The sequence below is a fragment of the Erinaceus europaeus genome, chromosome 13 (genome assembly GCF_950295315.1).
Source record: "Erinaceus europaeus chromosome 13, mEriEur2.1, whole genome shotgun sequence".
In the NCBI taxonomy this organism is placed as follows: domain Eukaryota; kingdom Metazoa; phylum Chordata; class Mammalia; order Eulipotyphla; family Erinaceidae; genus Erinaceus; species Erinaceus europaeus.
In genome coordinates this window covers 19,827,236-19,847,355 of record NC_080174.1, presented here as the reverse complement: position 1 = coordinate 19,847,355, position 20,120 = coordinate 19,827,236, and positions in this window count along the sequence as shown.

Sequence of the window (20,120 nt, the reverse complement as noted above, 5' to 3'; positions counted from 1 at the left end):
GGTGGTGAATTATCCCCCAACACACAGCATGTTAAACATATTAAGATATGAATCTCAGTAATAATAAGTATAAATTCAAAAGTGTATATAACTTTTATCACCAGGTATCTTTCTGTACCTAGAACATCAGTAGTCACCAAGAGACATAGTTTTCACACATGTATCAGTTAACCCAAGTAACAAAGCAACCCCAAATTAAGTTTCTGTAAGCAAAATTGTATTATTCTCATAGCTGTATGATTAACCAGAAAATTCTTCTATAGGTTTTACTGGTTCACTCACAAGACTGCATTAGTCTGGAGACCCGATTCTGCTGGAAAGTTCCAAGAAAGCTTCTCTAATGTGTCTAGAAATTGGTAATGTCTGTGACTTAGAATAATTTAGTTTTCTGACACATGACCATTATTCTCTAAGAGGCAGAATCAATTTATTCTATGTCTACAATAGCATTCTAAGAAGGAACTAAGCTTTACATAATGCCACTTTAGCCACATTCAAAGGAAGTCACAGGGTCATCCCAGATTGAAGAGATGTTCTGTCTTCCTGATACAAATGTTGCCAGAAATATTTATATATTTAAACTCCTGCATATTCGGGATTTATTGGCTAGATTCATCATGGTAAAACATTGCCCAAAAGTATATTCAGGAAAAATAAAATAATACTCCCAGACTCTTATGAATAAAGATGTTTCTTTTTCTTTGACTTTCTTTTCTTTTTGGCCTCCAGGGTTATTACTGGGGCTCTGTGCCTGCACTACAAATACACTGCTCCTGCATCCATTTTTTCCATTTTTTTTTTTTCTTTTGGACAGGACATAGAGAAATTGAGAGGGGAGAGGAAGATAGGGAGAGAGAAAGATAGACATCTGCAGACTTGCTTCACCACTTGTGAAGGAACCTTCCTACATGTGGGAAGCCGGGGCTCAAACTGGGATCCTTGAGTGGGTCCTTGCGCTTCTTGCTATACACCTGATGCACTACCACCTGGCCCCCTGAATGAAGAACTTTCATATTAAGGCCACAAAAACAGCTCCCTTGGATAGTGCTCTGTCTTTTACCACAGACATCACTCATGTTTGTTCCCAGCCTCACCTCAATGAAGGTATTTTCAGTGCTGTGGTGTCTTTGTGTCTATTGCTATCTCTATCTGAAAAAATTGTCCTGAAGTGGTTAAATGCCGGTAACAAACAGAAAAAGATAATAGCAAAGAAAAGAAAAGAAAAATGATGTTTCACAGTAAAAACTTCAACACAAAAACAACTCCCCAGATATAGATCATAAAGAAAAATTGTCATAGTTCAATGTTTAAACCATTCCATTTATTATTTTCTTTCTGTGGAGCCTCAGATATGCATGACTTCATCACCCTGGGTCTCATTTTCATTCAGATTGAATGACGGACACAGAGAGAGACGGAGAAAGGAAGAAACGCCACATCCCTGAAACTTTTAGTGTTACAGCAGCTCCTGTGTGGTACAGTTGCTCAGGTCTGAGCCACACACATGGCAAGGTGCAAACCCTATCCAATGAGTTAGTTGTCTTCTACTTCTGACACTTGACCATTCTGATAAACAACATTAAACAATTTCTTTTATGAAGAAAAAGTTGATTTCATTTATTAACATTTTAGTGAATGGTGTTTTACGTTTCTCTGAATAATTAGTTTCATAAGACTCTAAGTCCTCTCCAATAACCAACCACTGCTTTTTATTTTTTCATCTATTTCTTCCTATAGCATCTTATGGTTTTTAGTATACAGAGATTTTATCATCTTTATCAAATTTATGTCTAGGTGTTTATTTTTATATGATTAAGATGTGGTGGATTGCATATTTTCTGGTTGTGGTCATCACTAGCATATATAAGCACAATGGCTTTTGTGTGTGTGTATTAATTTTGTAACCTGCCACTTTACTGTGTTTATTATTGCTCACATTTCTTACTGGAGGCTTCGCAATTATCTATGCATAGTGCTGTATCATCTCATAGAGTAATATTTTCACTTCTACTTTTTAAATTTAGATTCTTTTTCTTGTCTGCCTTCTCTAGTTTGATCGTCCCATACCACACTGAATAGTAGAGGTAGAAATGAAAATCCTTTTTTAAATTTTTTTAATATTTATTTATTTTTCCTTTTTGTTGCCCTTGTTGTTTTTCATTGTTGTTGTAGTTATTGTTGTTGTTGATGATGTTGTTGTTGTTAGGTAAGACAGAAATGGAGAGAGGAGGGGAAGACAGAGAGGGGGAGAGAAAGAAAGACACCTGCAGACCTACTTCACCGCCTGTGAAGCGACTGCCCTGCAGGTGGGGAGCCGGGGTCTCCAACTGGGATCTTTACACCGGTTCTTACCCGTTGCGCTACAGCCCAACTCCCAAAAATTCTTTTTTTTTTTAATTTTTATTTATTGGATAAGGACAGCCAGAAATCAAGAGGGAAGGGGGTGATGGAGAGGGACAGAGACAGAGAGACACATGCAGCACTGCTTCACCACTTGCAAAGCTTTCCCCCTGCAGGTGGGGACCTGGGGCTCCAACCCCTGTCCTTGCGCATTGTAATATGTGCGCTCAATCAGGTGCACCACCACCCGGCCCTTAGAAATGAAAATTATCTTGTTTCTGAACTTAGTAGGAAACTTTAGGTTTTTTTGTTTGTTTGTTTTTGGTTTTAGCACAGAGAATAAATTGTGGTTTATTATCTATTCTTATCATGCTGAAAACATTCCTTCTATACTTATTTGTTGAGGGATTATATATATATATATATATATATATATATATATATATATATATTAAATCCTGTCAAATGCTTTTTGATGTCTCTGGGGATAACCACATGATTCTTTTTTTTTTCTTTTAATTTTTTTATTAGTGATTTAATAATAATTAACAAGATTGTAAGATAGCAAGGGTATAATTCCATACAGTTCCCATCATCAGAGTTCCATGTCCCATCCCCTTATTGGAAACTTCCCTATTCTTTATCCCTCTCTGGGAGTATGGACCAGAATTCTTTATGGGGTGTAGAAGGTGGAAGGTCTGGCTTCTGCAATTGCTTCTCCACTGGACATGAGCATTGGCAGGTTGATTCATACCCCCATCTTGTTTCTGTCTTTCCCTAGTAGGGCACTGGAGACGTAAGGTTCTGGGGCTCAAAATAACAGTTGTAACAGATAATACAGAGAATCATGAGACTGTTATGAACATTGAATTGGAAACAAAGCGGATGTAATAAATGAGCACATTTTCAGAAATATTCAACACTCAGAAACTAATCAGGAAGAAACAGGAAAATCTTTTTTTTTCTTTTATAAAGTTTTTATTTATAAGATGGAAACACTGACAAGACCACAGGATAAGAGGGGAAACAGAAAATCTTCAAGGTTGATTAAGGACCTTAAAACTATAATCAAATGCCTCTCAAAAGATAAAAGTCCAAGACCAGATGACTTTACTAGTGAATCCTACCAAGTTCTTTTTTTTTTTAATTTTTTTAAATTTTATTTATTTATTCCCTTTTGTTGCCCTTGTTGTTTTATTGTTGTAGCTATTATTGTTGTTGTCGTCGTTGTTGGATAGGACAGAGAGAAACGGAGAGAGGAGGGGAAGACAGAGAGGGGGGAGAGAAAGATAGACACCTGCAGACCTGCTTCACCGCCTGTGAAGCGACTCCCCTGCAGGTGGGGATCCTTATGCTGGTCCTTGTGCTTTGCGCCACCTGCGCTTAACCCGCTGCACTACAGCCCGACTCCCTCCTACCAAGTTCTTAAAGAAGACTCAATACCGATTCTTGTCAAACTCTTCTAAAAACTTGGATTGAAGGGAAGCCCCAAACACATTCATTATTTTTTGAAGGTATAAGTTCTTTCATTGTATTTTTTCAGTTATTTAATAATGATAGACAAAATTGTAGGCTAAGAGGGGTAAAATTCCATATAATTCCCACCACCAGAGTTCCATGTCCCCTCCCAAGCTCCATTGGAAGTTTCCCTATTCTTTATCCTTCTGGGACTCTGGACCAAAATTCTTTATGGGGTGCAGAAGGTGGAAGTTCTGGCTTCTGTAATTGTTTCTCCACTGAAAATGGCTATTGGCAGGTCAATCCATACACTCAGCCTGCCAAATACATTTTATAAAGCCAACATTATCCTGATTCTTAAATCTGGTAAGTATATCATAAAAGTAAAGTAGTAGAATATTCTACAACAATATTCTAGCAAATGAATTCAACAGTCCATTAATGCAACTACATACCATGGTGAAGTGGATTTATTTTAGGGATGTAAGGATAGCTTAATATATGCAAGGACACTTCAATTTATATCGAATTAAAATGCTTTTACACATCAAAATAAAATTTCATAGGGATAAACAGGAAATGCAGCAGATGGGAAGATATTTACACACTACATTTCTGAGATCACAAGCCTCAGCAAATACACCAACAGCAACATAGGCAATGATTAATGCAGCTCAACCAAAACCAGTTAGCTACAAAAACTCTCCCATAAATTCAGTAGTGGAAAAGAATAGAAAAGAAAGGAAAGAAGAAAGAAACAGAGATAATGAAAGAAAAACCAGGGTGGGGGTAGATAGCATAATGGTTATGCAAAGAGATTCTCCTGCCTGAGCCTGAGAGAGAGAGAGAGAGAAACATTACTGCTACAATTGAGAGCACAACTAATCACCAGTAAATGCAATGCTACAACAATAAAGCCCAATTTCAGTCAAAGCAGAGAGAATAGAAAATAAGCTAATAACAATGAAAAAAGAAAAAAAAACACCTAAAGATCAGTGTACAGACTAAACTACTCCAAGTTGGATATACAAAACCTCCCTGCTTCTTAAATAAAGTAAAAACAATTGAAAAAGTAACATAAACTAACGAGATAGAGGGATGGAGGGGTAGATAACATAATGGTTATGCAAAAAGACTCTCATGCCTGAGGCTCCAAAGTCCCAGGTTCAATCCCATGCACCACCATAGATCAGAGCTAAGCAGTGTTCTGGTGTTTCTCTTTGTCTTTCTCTCTCTGCATCTTTCTCAAAAATATAAATAAATAAATAAATACTTTAAAAGAGGGAGAGAGAGAGAGAGAAAGAAGAGAGAAAAATAATCAAAGGAGACTATTCTCATAGGCAGAACTTGGTCAATGAAAGTCAACCAATCAAAAAGAGCTCCAGCCCTGTGGCTGGGAGAAACCCTTGGCAAAACAAACAAAAAACTCCTTTGGATGACTTCCTGCTAAGCTTGAAATCTTGATAATGAGATTAACTCCACAGGAGGATCTCCTTGTCTGTAGCTAGCTCCTTTACTCCTCTGGAGTGAAGGGGAGGGGCGGGGGAAATACAAAGGGAAAAACTGAAATTCACAGCAGCTCTGTATCTGCATTGCCCATTTTCCATCAGCCCGTTGCCAGTCTATATATGTCTTGTAATTCTCTGCCTTGGTTCCACTTTGACCCCTTCCGCCACTGGCCTGGAAATCCTGCCCTTACTTGGAATTCCCAGGTTTCAAGCAGCTGCTTTTGCAGAAAGCAAGCAAGAAGTTGTCTTCAAGCCGCCATCTTAGCTCCGACCCCCCCCCCCCCCCCCGCCATAGACCAGTTATGAAACTGAGGATTTGGTTTTGAATGTACACTATCACAATCATATTTAATTCTTACAACAATAAGAAGGAATCTGAGGGACCAGGTGGTGGTGCACCTGGTTGAGCACACATGTTACAATGTGCAAGGACCCGGTTTCAAGCCTCTGGTCCCCACCTGCAGGGACAAAGCTTTGCGAGGGGTGAAGCTGTGTTGCTGGTATCTTTCTCTCTCCCTCTCCATCTCGATTTCTGGCTATCTCTGTCCAATAAAGGTAATCTAATTTTTTTTTTTTTTTTGCTTCCACTGCTCCTGGAAGCTTTTTTTTTTTTTTTTTTTCCTTTTTGTTGCTTATTGTTGTTGGATAGGACAGAGAGAAATCGAGTGAGAACGGGAAGACAGAGATGGGGAGAAAAAGATAGACACCAGCAGATCTGCTTCACCACTGGGTGGGGGCTTAAACCTGGACCCTTAAGCTGGTCCTTGCACTTTGCGCCATGTGCGCTTATCCCGCTGTGCTACTGCCTGGCCCAGGCTTGTTTTCCTACATTAAATGGCAAACTTAGGATATACAGAATGTTCCACCTTTATAATGACCAAGAATATTGACATTTTTTGTACTACAGCTAGATAGGTACTAACAACTTACTCTATCCTCCCAACATTGACTGAATCCAGTGAATTCTGTCATTTGCTGTAGTTCCACAGTTGTGTGCATTATGACTAATTATATTAGTATGCATTCCAACAATTGTACTTGTTTTCAGAAACAAAGCTTGCAGAAGTCTTGAGGGAATGCCTACTCCACAGGTCGAAAGCATTTCTGCACGCTGTTTAACCATTGATCAGTGACTGCGGAATGCACAGTTGCAGAATACATATTGGTTTTACATGAAGACACTGGTAGCTAGCAATAAAGGCCAGATTTGGATACTAGGAAACAGTGAAATACGTGTAGCTGTCCTAAGGTTCTACAATCTACAATCTCATTTCTGTCAGTCTATAGGGTGTTTCCTTTATTTTTTTTTTAAATGGTGTTTAGTCTGTTTCTTTATAATTTTAGGAGTGAAATTTTTTACAAGTCAAAGACAAGTGTGGTAACTGCAGGGAATTAAAGGGGGAAATTAGAAAAGGGGGGAATAACAGAAATATTGACACCACTTGAAGCAAGAAATACTGCACATTATTGATTCAGAAAAGAACTCCAAGTTAAGCCAACAATGTAAATATGCTTTTGAGTTAAACAAATGTCAGTCATGGGAAAAAGAACAATACACACACACACACACACACACACACACACACACACATACACACACACACACACACATTCACTCTCCTGGGGGCAGAGGGTAGTTTTTCTACTAGAAGAATGATTTTAAAAGGCTCACGTCATTTGAATAAATTATGCAGCTATTTAAGGCAAGTGCAGCCTGTCTAGAAGAATTAGACAATGGTAAATCACAGTAAATTATTTTTCTCTAGTGACTACACATTATTTACTGTGAGATTTATCAACAGTAAGATTTAAAGAACAAAGGTTAAAAGAGAAAGAAAGAGGAGACGGGCAGTGGCGCAGCAGGTTAAGCACACATGGCTGAAAGCACACAGACCAGCATCAGGATCCCCTTTGGAGCCCTGGCTCCCACCTGCAGGGGGGTCGCTTCACATGCGGTGAAGCAGGTGTGTAGGTGTCTATCTTTCTCTTCCCTTCTCTGTCTTCCCCTCCTCTCTCCATTTCTATCTGTCCTATCCAACAACAAAGACAGCAATAACAACAATAATAAAAACAATGACGATGATAAACAACAAGGGGCAACAAAAGGGAAAATTTTAAAAAAAGAAAGAAAAGACGATCTTTAGAGGAATTTTTCCCACAGCTAACCGGTTGCTTTAGAAATACAATTATTAAATAATAAAGGTGTTTGGGGAGAAATCTTGTCAGAGTTCTTTGTTGTGGTTTAACTTTCTAAAATTTTTCTATTTATTTTTCAATATTTTGTTTATGTACATTATTTATTTATTTATTTTGGATAGAGACAGAAATTGAGAGGGAAGGAGTGTGAGAAAGAGAGAGATGGAGAGACTTGTAGCACTGTTTCAGTGCTTATGAAGCTTCCTCTCTGCAGGTGGGGACTTAGAGCAGTATATTAATATATCACTAAGTCTAGAGCTCGATTCTCAAATTTCAGGTCTAGTAGCTGAACTTTCTTGGAATACATAAGCTCTCATGACAGGAGAATTCTCATAAAGCTGATATAATGCCTTAACCGGGTGTTTCCTAGTGACTACTTGTTCATCCACCTCAAGAACTGACTTAGATTCCCTAGTCCAAAGCCCAGGTGATAAGTCTTTCAAAAATGCCCATTCTTCTTCTAGCGTTTGCCCTTCTTCCGTAGCCAGTCAACAGCGTCAGGTTGAGCCTGATGTAAAGTTTCGAGACCTCCTTTGAATCTGGAGAGGTGGCAGTCATTGACTATGTGGGTCATAGTCTGTCTGTAGCCGCAGGGGCAGTTCGGGTCGTCTCTGGCTCCCCAGCGATGGAACATAGCGGAGCACTGGCCATGGCCTGTTCGATAGCGATTCTTCTTCTTCTAGCGTTTGCCCTTCTTCCGTAGCCAGTCAACAGCGTCAGGCTGAGCCTGATGTAAAGTTTCGAGACCTCCTTTGAATCTGGAGAGGTGGCAGTCGTTGACTATGTGGGTCATCGTCTGTCTGGAGCCACAGGGGCAGTTCGGGTCGTCTCTGGCTCCCCAGAGATGGAACATAGCAGCACACCGGCCATGGCCTGTTCCATAGCAATTGAGGAGGGCCCAGTCATAACGTGCTAGGTCAAAGCCGGGTTGACGCTTGCAGGGGTCTGTGATGAGGTGTTTGTTCTTTATCTCAGCTGACTGCCAGCTCTGTTTCCAAGAGTCTGGAACAGAGAAGTTCAGTGTAGGCGTAGGGGACTAGACTGGGTGACGAGACGTCAAGCGTTGGACAGGGTGGGCGAAGATATCCGCGTATATTGGCAGGTCCGGTCGAGCGTAGACGTGGGAAATGAACTTAGATGATGCCGCATCCCGACGAATATCTGGCGGGGCGATGTTGCTAAGAACTGGCAGCCATGGAACCGGGGTGGAATGGATGGTTCCAGAAATTATCCTCATGGAGGAATATAATTTGGAATCGACCAAGTGGACATGGGGGCTACGGAACCATACTGGGGCACAGTATTCTGCAGTGGAATAGCATAATGCCAGAGAGGATGATCGTAGTGTGGAAGCGCTCGCGTCCCATGAGGAGCTGGCCAGTCTTGCAATGATGTTATTCCTTGTGCCCACCTTTGCTGCAGCTTTTATGAGATGTTCGTGAAATGACAGAGTGTGATCGAGAGTAACGCCAAGATAGACTGGCTGGGCTTCATGCCGGATTCTCGTATCGCCAACCTGCACATTAAGCTCACGAGAGGTCGAGGCATGGTGTAGATGGAAAACAGATGATACCGTTTTTGCAGTGCTAGGGATTAGTCGCCATTTTTTACAGTAATCAGATATCAGAGACATGTCTTTCGTGAGTGTTTCCTCGAGGATGTCGAACTTTGATGCCTGAGTTGCACAGCAGATGTCATCGGCGTAGATGAACTTCCTTGAAGAAGTTTCTGGGAGGTCATTGATGTAAATATTAAATAGCGTAGGAGCCAGAACAGAGCCCTGGGGGAGGCCACTTGAGACAAGTCTCCATCTGCTAGACTTGTCACCCAGATGCACCCGGAATCTTCTGTTTTGGAGAAGAAACGATATAGTGTTGGCCACCCATGGAGGCAGGCATCTTGAGATCTTGACTAGGAGACCACGGTGCCAGACCATGTCGATAGCGATTGAGGAGGGCCCAATCATAACGTGCTAGGTCAAAGCCGGGTTGACGCCCATAATAGAAAGCAATGATTTTTAGAAAATAATTCCAGCAATTGCTTCTTTTCTTATACAAGTTACTTCTATGCTATGTAACTCTTAAATCATTCTTTCCTTCTAGACGGCTTGATTCTGATTTCATTGACATAGATATAAACACATTGAGTTCCACTAAAATTAATAAAATCTGTAAGGGTCTTATAAAGCTGGTTATCTGAGTCTACACACTTAGAATTTTCACCTCCCCTCCTTTTGTGTTTGTTTACTTGCTTTATTTTTTAATTGTTGTTGCTGTCACTAGAGCTTCAGTGTTCAATGCCAGTGTTTTTGCATATAGATCAAGAGATACAGAGACACAAAAAGAGATAAAGGCACAAGAGAATCAATGTTTTCTCCAGTATTTTGAGAGACAGGCTCATATCTGGGCTGCACCTTTGACAAAACTGGTAAACTGGTGTTGTATGCTTTACATTGGTTTGTTCTAGCCCTCCCCCGCCAAGAGAATTGGGTGAGTCCTATTAAGTTGGCGGGCCTGCTTGGCCCCGCCCCAAGGAACCCTGGGAGAGGGTTCCTGAGTTCGAGAGTGCGAGAGTAAGGGAGAGGGTTCCTGAGTTCCAGAGAAAAAGAAAGAGTGCTTGTGCCGCCGCAAAGAGACAGCCGAGTTCTGTTTGGTGATTAGTTTGTCTTAGTTTATGAATCGTTGTTCCTGAATAAAGAAATACAGCTTCCCTGCCCAGCCGTTGTCTCCGCGTCTCTGTTACCCGCCCGTGAAGCAAGCCGGCCCGGCAAGAGCCTCCGAAATTTTAACAACAAACTGGTGTAGTATCCCCAGGCCCCAGGTGAACTATCTTGCCGCCCTCTTCTTTTTTTTTTTTTTAATTGAGGCATAATTGACATGTAAAATATTATTTGTTTATGATATACAACATAATGATTTCATATGTTTTCATACTGTGAAATGATCGTCACGATATCTCTAGTGAACGTCAAGGACCTTAAACAGTAACATTTTTTTTTCTTATAAAAAGTCACTTTTTCTCATAAATTTTTTTTTATAGGAATATTGACTCCAGAAACAACATATAATTGATTTCAATGAGTCCATGCCTTAGGTCTTCCATCATTTCATATTATGGTACATGTTTTCCTTGCAAAACTACCTTGTCAAATGTATTTCAAAAATACCTGACAAGCAACATTGACAAAGTCTAGGTGTTATATGACATTCTGTGTCTGAGTAATGGGGCATAAATCAAAATATGTCTCATTCACTTTTCAAGTCAGGTTTCATTAAATGAAGGAGAAAAGAGTATTAAATATTTTAGATACTATTTTTTTTCTCTAAAGAAACTTCTTTCTGAACAAAAAAATGTCATGTGTCACAGAGCACCAAGGTCTGATAACAAGCACACCAAAACTGATGAGTCCTTAAACTCCACAGTAAGAGTGAGTCACCAAAATGTGCATTTAACGTATGTCCAACACCTAGACTATTGAGTTGGCTTCAAACACCTTGATTCTGCACTTTGTTTCATCTAGCTCAGAAACAGAATTGGCACAGTCTTATTCGCTGCTGGAGATGAACTTGTACGACAGTCTTTAGAGCACATACATGTATGTGGATCATTTGCTTTTGTTGTTAGAGAAGAGGAATGAAGATTAAAAGAGAAATTGGCATACATTTTTCAAATACTTAAAATGAAACTGGAAATTACATTCTTGAAAGTTTTTTTTTTTTTAAATTTAAGTAAGATAATGAAAAAGCATTTGAAAAAGCAGCATGTACAAAGGACTATTAGCAAAAGCAGCAAGAGCTTTGAGGAAATAAATCAGACTACGTGTATAGCTTTTCAGTATAGTTATAACACATTAACGAATAGAGGAGCAAAAACATAGACACTGTTGCCATGTAAGAAAATAGTGCTTCTGTATAATTCCAGTTTTTTGATTATATAAGCAATCAACTAATAATAATTTATTCTCCTGATTGACAATATTGGCCAATATTACCCTAAGTGGCATTGTAACAGGGAAGTATCAGTCTAAGTATATTCCTAGTTTATTAAATATTACTGCCTCTGACTTGCAAGTGAGGATTTCTAAATCAATCTGAGGGATTTCTAATCCACCTAGTGAGAAAATATACTTAATAATCTTAGTAGTCAACTTTACCAGTGCTTCCTTTAAATTAAAAATACATGTTACAGTCTAGCAAAAACACAGCTTAGAGCAGTAACAGAAAAAAAAGTTCAAGACAGATTTAGAGTGAGAAGAAATGATTTTCTATATTGATAAGAATGAGAGAACACTTGATAAATAGCAATCAAATTGAATTACAGTAATGTCACAGAAAACAAGTTACTTCCAAAAATCACTAGTGACATTTTTATCTCAGTGCAAGCCACAAGTGAATAAACAGGTGGTAGCTATGGCAATCAGTCTCACCTTTACTTCCTGTGTGTCCCTCTAGGCCTACTGAATTGTCAGTGTCATCCATATGTATTCTACCTGACAGTCGCAGCCTTCTCAGCTTTTCTTCATACTCCAAACCCAACTCCACATACACACACACTCTCTCTCTCTCTCTCTCTCTCTCTTCATTGCCCTATAAGAGACAGCCAAGTGCTTTAGAAACCCTCAGCAGAGTCACCAGCTTAACCTTAGAGGATAAAGGGCATTTAACTCTGCATATATGCTCCAAAAGATCACTGATACACTGTGTTTGGAGTCAATATCAAGAGTAAGATAAGCAGAGAGGGTTTTGTTGTTCTTATTGTTTCTTTGTTTGTTTGTTTGTTTGTTTTTATTTATAAAAAGGAAACACTGATAAAAACCATAGGATAAGAGGTGTACAACTCCACACAGTTCCCACCACCAGAACTCCATGTCCCATCCCCTCCCCTGATAGCTTTCCTATTCTTTAACCCTCTGGGAATATGGACCCAGGGTTATTATGGGGTGCAGAAGATGGAATATCTGGCTTCTGTAATTGCTTCCCCACTGAACATGGGTGTTGACAGTTTGATCCATACTCCCAGCCTGTCTCTCTCTCTCTTCCCCTAGTAGGGCGGGGCTCTGGGGAAGTGAGGCTACACATTGGTGGAGTTGTCTGCCCAGAGAAGTCTGGTTGGCATCATGGTAGCATCTGGAACCTGGTGGCTGAAAAAATGAAAAAAAAAGTTAACATATAGAGCCAAACAAACTATGGACTAATCATGAACCTAAAGGGGGGAATAATGCAGATCAAGATTTGGGGTCTCCATTTTGGAGATAGCTAGTGGGCCTATTTTAGTTATATTCCAAAGGGCCCATGACTATACTAGTTGTTTTTTTTTTTTTTTCCTGAGCCTGACCTCTTCTATGCAGGTGGACCCAAGTTACTGGGGAGATGATGTCATCGCTGGAAAAAGGGCCAAAAAGCTGGATCAGGGAAGAGAGTAGCTCCCAAATATGGCAAAGGTGTATAAATATTGTTGACTGTAAACCCCATCGATTTGACCTGGCTTTGTTTTTAAAGTTTTTTTTTTTATTTGATTGGCTGATTTTATAAGAGAAGGAAGGGAGGAATAAACCTCTAGAGTATCACATGTATGCCAGGGATGAAACCTAAGGCTCCTCCCAAAAAAAGCCTGGCCCCTAAAGAAAAACTTATTTTTATGGTAAAGTGTACCCAGGAGTCAACAACTGCATTATAAATAACTATCAGTAACATAATTTGGGGGAGGGGGTTAAGGGGAATATAGGTGGCAATGAATCCAATAGAGCATATGGTTACCATGCAGGAGTTGGGTTTAAACCCTTTATCCTTACCTGTAAAAGGGAAGCTTCACTAGCTGTGGATCAGTGTTTCTGACATCTCTTCTTTCTGCCTCTCACTCTCTCTGTCTCTCTCCATCTATCAAACACACACACACACACACACACACATACACACACACGCACACACGCACACACACACACACACACACACACACACATATATATATATATATATATATATATATATATATATATATATATATATATAAGCAAACAAAGAGAACCAATGAATGGCAGAAATAGTGATGGAGTGGTACAGAAAACTCAAATGATTGCCCTGATGACAAGAAAAAAAAAGGAGGGGGGAAGAGGAGGAGGAGGGAGAGGAGAGAAGATGGGGAAGAAGGAGAAGGAGAAGGAAGAAGGAAGAAAGAACAAAGAATAAGAAAAAGAAAAAGGCCCAGCAGTAGTGCACAGAAGCTCAAAGATCCTGGTTCAAGCCCACAGCTCCCCACCTGCAGGAGGGTTACTTGGTAAGTGATGAAACAGGTCTGCAGATGTCTATCTTTCCCTCCCCCTGTCTATATTCCTCTCCTCTCTCAATTTATCTCTGTCCTAACCAACAAGAGCAAAAATGGAAAAAGATGGCCTCCAAGAGCAGTGGATTCATAGTGCAGGCACCGAGCCCCAGTGATAACCGTGGAGAGAAAGAGAAAAAAAATAGACTAAGAATGAAAGGAAATGTAATTAATGTAGTTGACTAGAATGCATTCCACCTCCTATATTATCTATTACTTTGTAATAAATTATTCCAAAACATACTGACTTAATACAGCAAACATTTATGATCTACAATCTCTATGAGCTAGACATCTAGGAATCAGGGATAGGGAGACAGAATAATAGTTATGCAAAGAGACGTTTTAAAATTTTTATTTATAAAAAGGAAACACTGACAGAACCATAGGATAAGAGGGGTACAACTCCACACAGTTCCCACCACCAGAACTCTGTTTCACATCCCATCCCCTGGCAGTTTTCCTATTCTTTTTTTTTAATTTATTTTTTATATAAGAAAGGATTAATTAACAAAACTATAGGGTAGGAGGGGTACAACTCCACACAATTCCCACCACCCAATCTCCATATCCCACCCCCTCCCCTGATAGCTTTCCCATTCTCTATCCCTCTGGGAGCATGGACCCAGGGTCATTGTGGGTTGCAGAAGATGGAAGGTCTGGCTTCTGTAATTGCTTCCCCGCTGAACATGGACGTTGACTGGTCAGTCCATACTCCCAGTCTGCTTCTCTCTTTCCCTAGTGGGATGGGTCTCTGGGGAAGCGGAGCTCCAGGACACATTGGTGGGGTCTTCAGTCCAGGGAAGCCTGGCCGGCATCCTGATGGCATCTGGCACTTGGTGGCTGAAAAAAGAGTTAACATACAAAGCCAAACAAATTGTTGAGCAATCATGGACCCAAAGCTTAGAATAGTGGAGAGGAAGTGTTAGGGGGGTACTCACTGCAAACTCTAGTGTACTTCTGCTTTTAGGTATATATTTTGCAGTTTTCCTATTCTTTATCCCTCTGGGAGTATGGACCCAGGGTCATTATGGGGTGCAGAAGGTGGAAGGTCTGGCTTCTTTAATTGCTTCCCCACTCAACATGGGCATTGGCAGGTCTATCCAGACACCCGGCCTGTCTTGCAAAGAGACGTTCACGCCTGAGACTCTGAGGTTCTAGGTATAAAATCCCCAGCAGCACCATAAACCAGAGCTGAGCAGATACTTGGTCTATTTTTTCCCCTCTGCACCCCTCTCTCATCTAAATAAAAAAGATAAAATATCTTTTGTAATAATGGTTTACCAATGTACTCTGGAGCCCCACCTCTCCAGAGCCTGGCCCCACTAGGGAAGGAGACAGGCTGGGAGTATGGATCAACCTACAAAAGCCCATGTTCAGCAGAGAAGCAAGTTCAGAAGCCAGACCTTCCACCTTCTACACCCCATAATGATCCTGTGTCCATGCTCCCAGAGAGACAAAGAATAGGAAAGCTTCCAGTGGAGGGGATGGGATACGGAGTTCTGGTGGTGGGAATTGTGTGGAACTGTACCCCTCTTATCCTATGGTCTTGTTGATATTTTTTATTTTATAAAGATATTTTTAAAAATTGCCTTCAATAAAAAAAAAAAAAGAATGGTTTAGTTGGCACATCCAGACTCAAGATCTCTCAAGAAACTGCAGTAGGAGCTGAAACTGTAGTTATTTGAAGACTTAATTTTCTCTTGGGGGTCTACTTTAAAGTGATTCACTTACAGGATATTATTCAGTCATAAAAAAGAAAAAAAAATCTTATGGGGCCCGGCAGTGGAGCACTGGGTTAAGCACACATATAGTATAAAGGCCAAGGACCCGTGCAAGTATCCCAGTTAGAGCTCCTGGCTTCCTACCTGCAGGGGCATCACTTCACAAGTGGTGAAGCACGTCTGCAGGCGTCTATCTTTCTTTCCCACTCTCTATCTTCCCCTTCTCTCTCAATTTCTCTATGTCCTATTCAATTATAATGAAAAAAAAAAAATGGCTTTCAGAAGCAGTGGATTTTGTAGTGCAGGCACCAAGCCCCAGTGATAACCCTGGAGGCAAAAAAAAAAAATCTTGTTACTTCTACTAAGATAAATCTGTAGAGCATTGTGCTAACAGAGAAAGTAAAAAGCTATGTGATATTATATGTATATAGAATGTAAGAAAACTGAACTCATCAATAAGTCTACATGGATATGGATATATTTTTTAAGTTGATTCAAATTAAAACAGATACTCAGTTATAGGATGACATAAATGGGATAGTTCCATTCAAATTAAGAAACACACATGGTGTGGTCCGTGAGGTGGCAGAGTGGGACTCTCAAGCATGAGGTCCTGAGTTCAATCCCCGGCAGTGCATATACCAGAGTAATGTCTGGCTTTTTCTCTCTCATCCTATGTTTCTCATAAGTAAATAAATAAATAAAATCTAAAAAAAAAAAAGAAAGAAAGAAAGATGTTTATTATATACTGCACAAGAGTACATTTAGATTGCACGACAGAGTGAAAATATCAAGTGAGAAGTGTAGAATGAATTAGCATGAGAGTTCAGACATCCTTTGTTCAGTATTTATTTATCAATAAGAGCATCAACTCTGGAGCATGCAATGTCAGTGGCCAAACCTGGGATTTCAAGACTGGCGCTGTATTTACTGTGCCACCCAGCAGGTCATGAGTTCACAGATCTTTACAGGTGTACAGATAACATGTAAAAACATCTGCAGTTGAAACTGGTAAAACGAGGGTGGGAGCATGGCCACAATTGAAAAGACGTGGGGAAGTCGGGCGGTAGTGCAGTGGGTTAAGCACACATGGACTGAAGCGTAAGGACAGGCTAAGGATCCCGGTTTGAGCCCACGGCTCCCCACCTACAGGGGAGTCGCTTCACAGGTGGTGAAGCAGGTCTGCAGGTGTCTGTCTTTCCCCCCTCTCTGTCTTCCCCTCCTCTCTCCATTTCTCTCTGTCCTGTCTAACAATGACGACATCAATAACAACAATAATAACTACAACAACAATGAAAAACAGCAAGTGTAACAAAAAGGAAAATAAATAAATAAATATATTTTTTAAAGACCTGTTTAAAAAAAAAAAAGAAAAAACATGAAACTGGGACTGGGAAGGTCAGTGTACAGAAGAGTCAAGCCACAGGTTTGGTTGTGGGAAGGTGAGAAGGTGGAGATTGGAGAAGGTGGAGAAGATGAGCTGATTATAGGAGACAATAGTCAGATTAGGGAGCTGGGCAGTAGCGCAACGGGTTAAGGGGTTAAGCGCACGAGGCGTAGAGCTCAAGGACCAGCATAAGGATTCAGGTTCGACCCCCCCCTTCCCCCCGCTCCCCACCTGCAGGGGGGGTGGCTTCACAAGCAGTGTAGCAGGTCTGCAGGTGTCTATCTTTCTCTCCTCCTTTCTGTCTTCCCCCTATTTCTCTCTGTACTATCCAACAACGACGACATCAGTAACAACAACAATCAATCAACAAGGGCAACAAAAGGGAAAAATAGATTAAGCAGTCTTTACATACTTACAAACAACCTGTAATCATTGACATTTCAATGAGCTATGATGCAATAGAAGTCATTTTACAAAGATTCATCTGGGTGGGAGTCACATGTATGTTGGAATAATGATCAGAAATTTTAAAGGAAAAATTAAAAAGTCATTAAAAGTACTTCAATGGCTCAGGAGTGAAGCAACAGGTATCTTGAGTTCCAATGTTCATAGTCAAAGTAAAATAAAGAAAAAAAAATCTATTATCCCAAAACAGTATTCAGAAGAAAAGAAATGTGATAGACTGGGTACTTTCATTACCCCTAAATTTCATATACTGAAGCCCTCACTCCCAGCGATGTTATCTAGAGGTGAAAGTTTTTAAGACTCAGTTATGATTAGAGGAGGTCATGAGGGTGATGAGAGCTTTCATGTCTGTCTACCTTGAAAAGAGGAACCAGAGATTTAACTTTCTCTCCTCCTGCATATACACATACAGCCATAGAAGTACACTGCAAGATGGCTGACTTAGCTAAGTAAATAAATCTAGCATAAAACCTACATTGCTAACATCTTGATCTCGGACTTTCACTTTCAGCACCATAAGAAAATAAAAGCATCTTTTAAGCCACCCAGACTAAAGTATTAGTTACAACAGCTAAATTAACACGGGAGAGGATTAAAGATATAACTCAGATTTTCAGTCTGAATTCAGGAGGAAATGATAATGACTGATAAACAAGAATAAGATAAGAATCTAGATTGGAAAGGGAGACCACTAATCCACATAAGTAAGGTCAATTTTAGCTGTCACTATGATATGCAAATCAAATGAGATGACAAGTCTTTTGTATAATAAAAGCAAGAAAAATGAGTATAAAAGGAAGAATGCATGAGTATGTGTCTGCATAATAATTACACAAAGATCTTACATTTGAGACAGGATTGGCAGAGTTATAAGAATATGAAAGAAAGATCATTTGGAACATTGCATTATCAGTTTGTGTTTGAGTACATGTTTCTATATTTACTCTTCTCTAATGATGCTGATAATGAGCCTGTCAAACAATTTCACTGCCAAGATCTGAAGTATTATATTCAAATTGCTTAGATTTTTATTATTGTGTTATAATGTCCCAGTAGCATATAATGAGGAAAAAAACTACCTAATACCCACCCAGGTCCAGAAAAAAAAATTCCATTATCAAACATAAAGTGTTATAAACAATAGTAGAAGAACATTTATGAAAAAGTAATCAGCTACATAATATCCTAGTATTGCATCAAAATTTAAAAACGAACCTTTTTATTTTCTCTTACCGAATTTTTATTACATAGGATGGCTCTCCAATGATCCAAAGAAGGTTAGCTAGTCATGAGTGGTTCATGTAAAAGTCAGATTCCCTTAATGTGATCACACCTGTACACAGATTTTAGTAATTTAGAATTTGAATGTTTGAACTAAATATTTTCTCTTGTTGATTTTTATTAGTGCATTATTAAAACCAACACAATTTTCTCCATTCTGATAAGGATATTTGTGATGGGTGGAGGTAGATGGTTATGCAAGAAACTCATGCCTGAGGCTCTGAAGTCCCAGATTCAGTCCATAAATCAGAGCTGAGCAATGCTCTGTTAAATAAATAAATAAATAAATCATAAAATAGGGACCAGGAGGTGGCACAGCTGGTTAAGTGCACATATTACAGTGCGCAAGGTCCCAGTTGAAGCCCCTGGTCCCCACCTGCAGGGTAAAAGCTTCACGAGTGGTGAAGCAGGGCTGCAGCTGTCTCTTTGTCTCTTCCCCTCTCTATTTCCCCCTCCTCTCGATTTCTGTGTATCAAATAAATAAAAATAATTAAGAAAAAAGTAAAAAAAAATCATAAAATAAAATAGAAGTATATTTGCAGTAATTAAATTGAAGCAAATTAGAAATCCATGTTCCTGCAATAAAGCAAAAATCAGAGTCATCAAAGTCAACAGTAAGTTGAATTAGGGAGTGGGGCAGTAGCGCAGCAGGTTAAGCGCACATGGCGTAAAGCACAAGGCTTGGTGTAAGGATCCTGGTTCAAGGCCCCCAGCTCTTCACCTGTAGGGGAGTTACTTCACAAGAGGTGAAACAGGTCTGCAGGTGTCTATCTTTCTCTCCCCCCTCTGTCTTCCCCTCCTCTCTATTTCTCTCTGTCCTATCCAGCAACAATGACAACACCAATAATAATAATGACTACAACAATAAAACAAGGGCAATGAAAGGGATTAAATAAATAAATATTTTTTAAAAATAAAAAAGAAATAGTCTTGAAACACACACACACAACTGGGGTAGAAGAAATAACTCAGTAATGATGAGCAGAACATGTAAGCCTGAGGTCCCAAGTTAGATCATCACACTACATATGCCAGTGCTGAGTAGTTCTTTCCTCCCTCTTTCTAACAAAATCAACAAGTAAGTATATTAAAAAGAAATTCCAAACCAGACGGTCCAGATTCCCTGATAGAGAATGTAATGCAGTATAATTCAATGGAAACCTGTTCTGTATTTAGACTGCTACTCTCCAAAAACAATTCCAGGTAATGTTTCCAATCATTCATCAACACAATTTCAATTTAGGTATTTCCAGATGCTGATTCTCACACAAGTGCAAGTCCTTTACTGAAGACAATTCAGGAGCTGCTGATGAGTTGAGACAAAGGCTTCTGAGTGATGAGAAGAGCTGACTGACACAGAGTGCTGTGTTCTCCCTCTAGAGCTCCCAATTCAGTGGGTCTGGGCTAACTGTGCTCAACTAGTTAGGGAAGCATTAAGGATGC